Below are 6995 nucleotides of genomic sequence, written 5' to 3'. Positions count from 1 at the left end.
CAGCATGAGTTGACAACACAACAACCAAATATGTAGATCACTTCTTACAACTTTTGCTCGTGTTAATGTGATTCAGTGGCTTTGCAGGTTTGAATGGCACAGCTAGTGCTTTTGGGTATTTGGACAGATTTCAAAGGTAGTCATACCTCATACATTTACAGAATAATAATGGAGCTGTGATTGATTAAGGTTTCACCAGCATGTTGCTTTATAAAATCCTTAAAATATGTTCATTACAAAAAGGATTAATTATTAGACTAATTACACAAGGTTATTTTTTAGCTCCTGGTTATTGACATGGCAAAAGCGTAGTGGCTGAAACAGCACAGAGAATAAAGAAATGTCCCAGACTAACTGAATTTACCCTATTGTCCCTAAAATTAAATCGTCAAAAAAATAAACACTTGTAAGGCGATGTATCTTTTACCCTGGCTAGAACAGCTTCATTTTTCCTTTTTTCTTATTGTTTTGCCAACAGTAGCCTCCACAGGGAACCCAAGCCCTACAGATAGTCATTGATATCTGTCAGTAAGTTAGCAAAGACAGTTTAATGAAGCTGAAAGGACGGCTAATATTCATTATTACTGGCATGGTGGGATAGAATCTATGCCTGGAAGGGCTAATGTGACATATTTATATATATAAAAAAGGAACTGAAGCGGTCTTATGTCTTTACTTCATTTATTTGAATGGCATGTACAAGACAGTGGGGAAAAAATAACACATTTTATATCTAGGCAGATCTATCTATCTATCTATCTTTTTATCTTTTACTGTAGACAAGAATATATAATATCATGTTTGAGCAAATTATTTTATAAATGGTCCCATATTTAAATTAAAAGTCAATTGATTTACAGCTGAGATTTTGGTTTTGCTTTATGACCCATTTTTTACTTTGGACATCAAGTGGTGACCCAGCACAGATCACAATAGTTTAACATATAAAAACAAAGTCCAACTGAGGAGGGAGGTTAGGGGCTCTCGAGGTGGATACAGAACTGGAGACTGAAGGAATCTGGGATAAGCTTGCAGAGGGAAACCCCATTGTGGAGATGATGGAGGGAGGTACTTGGGTGGAGCCAGAAAATCGACTGACAGTGATGGAGGCAGGAGAGCTGGACACTCAGGAGGAGCTGAGGTGATGAAAGGACCAGGCAACACCGTAGGACCTGGAGGCCAAGGCGGAGCCGCCGTGACGTGCGGCCGCGGTGGAGCCAGAGGACTGAAGCAGAGCCGGTGGGAGTGAGAATCAAAGGTGGAACCGGAGGGAAGGAGGAGCCGGGTGGAGCCAACTGGTCGACGGACCAAGGTGAAGTGAGGGGTTCAGCGGCCCAAGCGGAGCCAGGCAGCAGAGCGGAGCCAACAAAGGAGGAGCTGAAGGACTGAAGGAGCCAGCAGAGGTGGGGCCGAGGAACTGGATGGCTAAGCAGACTTGGAGATGTGCGGGACCAGCAGAATACGAAAGAAACTTGGAGCTTGGTGGGACCAACGGCAGCAGTGGACTTTGGGGAATCATATTTTCCAATCCATCAATTAATAATGTATAAACCTGACACAACTCACCCTCAGCAGCAGGAGTTTGGGCAGGGCTCCACTCCATGCCCTCGTACTCAACTAATATGGTTGCCGGTTCACACTCCTGGTCCGACTCTCTGTGTGGCTTGGGCTCAAGGACTCAGATGGCCTCAGTAGTCTCTGGCACTGTTTTCGTGATGGGCTCGGTCTCCTTGTCTGCAGTGGGCTCAGGCTCTTGGTCCGTGGTGGATGTCATTAAAGTCTTGCTGTGCTCTTGGTCTGGAGTGGGGCTGGTGTTGTCCTCTTCCTCGATGTAGATGGTAAAAGAGGATCCATACTGGACCAGCACCTACTCCACAGTGAGCGAATGTCCCTCGAGGATCGTCGTCGGGTAGTTGTGCCTTAGTTTGCTCATCCAGGCTAGTCTGGAAAAACACGCACATCCGGGAAATGAGTAAGGCTCGCCAGGTCAAAAAAATTCCCTGTGTGTTCCTCCAGGGCATGATTCTCTTATTCTAAGCAAAGCAGGCTGACAGCTGTTAAGTCCATAATATTAAGCGTATAAACATTTCTTTTTGGTGTTTGGTTTGTTCTATCATGACGTGGCTTTGGTATAATCGCACAATAATGGAGAATTAAAAAAAAAGTCTTTAATCACAAATCCAATAGGAACATGCAGGAGATCACAGGAATAATACTTATAAAAAAACAAGTCCTTAAATACATAACATGGAACAGGTGTGTAACTCAAATCAGAAACCATGGGAACTTACAGGGAAAATAATGAAGACGAAACCAAAACACAATGAAACTTAACATAACCCTGACAGGTTGCATTCATAGTTTACATAGTTTTCTAGTTGTATTTACACTGTTCTATCGATGCTTTTGTTGTTAGGTTTAGGATAGGAACAGCACGTTCTGTGACCATTTAGAGTTAATTTACTATTCAAAATGACCCATTCATACTCTATATGTATATTGTATACCATATTGTACATATCTCTGTGTTCAGTTGGGTACCTCATTGCCTATATTGTGTAGGTATGTTGTCTAATAGTCAATAATATACAACATTCAGACATCATTTGGCTGGCTGAAAGTCTTTACACCTACATGTAGCTGTTCATTTAAACCTTGTGGGAAAGGAAAATCCTTTGAGATGTTATCTTAAAGGTGAAATGGATTTAAAGTACAATTTTATTCTAATAAACAGTTTCAAACTAAACAAAATGTTATGTCATTATGTAAAAGGATCTTGGGCGATTTGATCATGTCTTTAATCTATGGTTACATTTCCCAAAACACCTCAGCACCAAAGACAGGGTCCTTTAAGAGAAACAACCCTTTTACCCATTAAAGGCCAATAAGTAACACGCTTGTTCCAGCTTCAGGGCAGAATATTTCCCACATTACTGTGGTGTGAAAATGGAAACAGTTGATTCCCAATGGAATTCATTAAGCTAAAGCAAGGTAACGGATAGATATAGGATGTACCTTACCCACAGACCTAGATTCATTTATTGTGTTTGAGAAGGCAAATATCAGTATTACTATTATTCATACTTAAACTTAAGCACTTAACCTGTTCTTGCACCACTTGTGGATTCTACTTCAGAGAGGTGTGTTATTACTTACTGTACATTGAAGGAAAGACCTGGGTGATATCTAGAATATCACTGAAACAAGTGGTGAGCTCTTTTGACGTAGTCACAAAAACCTAGCAAACCTCAGAATACCCTAGGAACCACCTATAAATGCCTTAGCAACCACAGAGATAACCCTTGGAACTGCGCAGCAACGCCTTTTTAACCAACCAGAACACTGAATACCTGTCTACAGGCACAATTGGAGGTGTAACAAGATATTTCTTTCTGTTTTGACTTTATAGCATTGTCAAGCAAAACTTAATAATCCTATTCGCATGTAAGTTAAATATAGCAAGGGCAAGGCTAAATATATCAAACTAGGCCTTAGCTTGGCCTTATCTTTACTAAAATAGCACCATAGTTGATGGTGCCGAGGTGACAATACTCATGTAGTGTGGAGCGCTGTCAGTAGTTTGGAATGCAGTGGGCTGGATAAACGCTGAAATGGGTGAACTATGATGTAATTTAAGGGATGTGGGAAGGATGTTGAGGAAGATACCAAAATTTGAAGAGAGGTGTGAGATGTTAATGCATTTGAAAGCCAATGATCTATCAATCAGTTCAATGATCTGAAAACCCAAGTTCCTTATAGATAAATATATATGGCTCAGAGCTTTCACTGAAATACATTCCTCTGGATGGTTCAAAGTCAACCAGAGTTTATGTGCATATTTTTAATGCATATTTCTTGTTACTGACCAATAAATATTGGCCCCAAAATTATTAGGAAAAATAAGAATGCAACAAAAGAATGTGTGAATGTCATTGCATAAGATAATAAAATAGCAAAACAAGTGGCATTTACTGTTTTTGTTTTTGTTTTTGTTTTTGAAGCAAGTTCTGCCGTTATCAATTATTTAGTGAAATGGAATCATTGTTGAGTCAAGTGTTCATTTACGGTAATATACTTGCTTTGTTGCCACTAGGTCTCAAGATAAAACTCAAGAGTGTCATTCCAGAGAGTTTGAGGATGTTGCTGACAGGCTGAATGTCCGACAGACCATCCTGTGTTTTATCAGCTCTGAGATTCCTTTAGCGGACATGGATATGTGTGACTAACTAAGAGTGTCAGAGTTCTTAACTCTCTTACCCCTTTGCATGGTTATATTGCTTGGATATATTGGTATGGGATTGTTAATTCTTTGTTTAGACTTAAGAATATTAAATATAAATTATTAAAAAAACTATAGTTTAAACATAAATACAGTACCAGTAATAATAATAGCAAAAAAATGTTGCATGTTGCTAGGTGGTTGCTTACTGGGCCAAAGTACAGTGAAACTATGAGGGGTTTTCTATTTTATTACCCCAAGGTTAACATCTTAAAGGGACACTATATGTAACTTTTTTCTGTTCAATATTAACAAAATTTCATACATTTCATACAAAGACATCCTCAATCCTTCTTCCAAAATGTGTTTTTGTCTTACCCTGATTCACTATGGTAAGCCTATTATAAGTGTTTATATTTTAGACCTATCGGGATGGTTGTTGCAGGAAATTGTGTACATACCGTCATATCCGTAAATAGAGAAAAGTTGCTCCGGCTACTATGACGCGTATGGTGTGAAAGTGGCATAGGTTAATTGTCACAGAGCAAGAAATGTTGACATGGACCAGCTTAAATGTGCAGTCTGTAAGAAGGACAGCTAGTGGTCGAAACAGGTACTGCTGTCAAAATTCAAAATATCGGAAATCGTTGTTTCTCCTGCCCCCCTCCTCCTCAGACTCAACGCTCACGTGGGTTGCCAGTTTGAGGACATGCAACAGGAACAAGAGCAATTGACAATGAAACCCGAGGAGAAATACTTCTTACTCATCGTAAGTTGATGAGTTGATTTATCCGCGTTTTAATATGCTCTCGTTCATAGAGTCTTTTAGATGGATACCGAGGCTTTTTAGGTTGAGTAGAATCTGCCATCTCTGACCCAGTTTGTTTGCTGGCTACAATAGCCGTGTTTCCTGCCAACTGGCATCCCGGGGTGTCGAAATACTATTGGGTAAATATTATATTATGAAATTTTTATGCTTTAGTAGAGTTAAAAAGTTACATAAAGCACCTTTAATCTCAAACCTCAGGGGAATCATCCATTTAAAAAAAAAGAAACAGAGGGAAGTCTGCTGTTTAAAAGAAAACGTGATGGAGCTCGTAATAAAACGAGAATGAACAATGACTTTTCGGACATGGCGAGAACTGAGGGAATTGAAATGTAAAAGCGATGCGGAGATGGGGATGAGGTATTTTATTGAACAGATAAACTGCCATGTAGCTCTCTAACAGAGTTCATTGTAAAGCATTATCTTTTGTGAAGGGTTATTTCATTATGGTTGTTGTAGTACTGTGCTGGAATTTAGTCAGCTTGAGATCCTTTCCTAAACTGGTTATCCCCTGGTTTCACAAACAAGGCTTAAGCCTAGTCCTAGACTAAAATGCATTTTTGAGCTTTTTTAACTGAAAGCAACTTGCACTGACATATCTTAAAATATGTCTGTGTCATGTTTTGTCTCAAAATGCACACCAGTAATGTTATTTTCTTTCTAAGGCATGTCTATAAAAGCTACTTAAATGTCCTAATTTAACTAATGCCTAATCATGAATTAATATAAGTCCTGTCTGTGAAACCAGGCCTATATCTCTTAAGCCCACAGTAGTGAATGATTTATGAGCAGTAGGATAACCATATTCATCCTCACAGTCATGCAAAGCCAAAGCACAACCAAAACAATGTTCTTCTGCAAAATGCATGCAGTTTTGTTTTTTGTTTCACTTTATTTTGATTGTCCCTTTAACATATTATGTATAAGTAACATTGCACCTACATGTCTACTAACTCTCATTAGAGTATTGGTAGACTGGTAGGGTTAGGGTTAGAATAAGTTGACGTGGTTGCAAAGTTACTTATAGTCACAGGGTGTCTGTTGGAGGACCATCACAATCAAGAGTTTGCAGATATTAAGAAGACAGTCCACTAATACTTTAATGAGAGTTAGTTGACATGTAGTTGCAAAGTAACCTTATAGTCAACAGAATGTTCAAAAGGGACCATCAAAATAAAGTGTTACCTTGTTTTTTAATTGCTAGAGGTCCAAAAGTTGCATGGTGTACCTGATACTATGAAAACTACTGTCTTTCCTAGGCCTGGGCGATAAAACTGTATCTGCACTTATCGACGGAACACATTCATGAAATTCATCTCCAGACCTGCTTTTAAGAGTAACTTCACTAGCTTTTTACCGTTTAATTTGAGATAAACTACCGTCGAATACATGCTGAAACTGAAATGTCTAGGTTACTAATGAAACCCCCGTCCTCTGAAGGAGGGAATTGAGATGTTCCTTGATGTTACGTCAGAACGACTGACGAATTGGGATCTCGCCTGCTGAGATTCCAATCACCTTTGAGCGGTACAGCAATTGTGGCGACCGGACATAACGTCTCTGTTCCCTCCTTCAGGGAACAGGAGTTACATTAGTAACCTAGATATTACCTATCAATCAGTCAAATTCAACGTTACGTCAGAAATACTGACGAATTGGGATCCCTACCAAAATGCAGCAATTGCTGCCACTTCCAGCGCCTCGCATAAGCTGCCTAATCCCCCAGCACCTGAGAAGGAACAGAGACAGGAGAATGGACAGGGTTTTAACCCAGAGAGAGAGTCGATCACTGCTGCTCCCTCTTACCCACACAGTGAGACTATGTGGATAATACTGGGAAAGTGTGCCTATTCTAAAGGAAAGGGATGCTATGGAGACAACATCCTGGCTGCAGGGAGGTAACGTGGAGTTATATATATATATGGACTGACCATCAGGGCAGTACTACAT

The sequence above is a fragment of the Rhinichthys klamathensis genome, unplaced genomic scaffold, assembly GCF_029890125.1.
Source record: "Rhinichthys klamathensis goyatoka isolate OS25496 unplaced genomic scaffold, OSU_Roscu_1.1 h1tg000040l_1, whole genome shotgun sequence".
Taxonomy (NCBI): domain Eukaryota; kingdom Metazoa; phylum Chordata; class Actinopteri; order Cypriniformes; family Leuciscidae; genus Rhinichthys; species Rhinichthys klamathensis.
The sequence above is the reverse complement of the archived record's forward strand: the minus strand, read 5'-3'. Positions refer to the sequence as shown.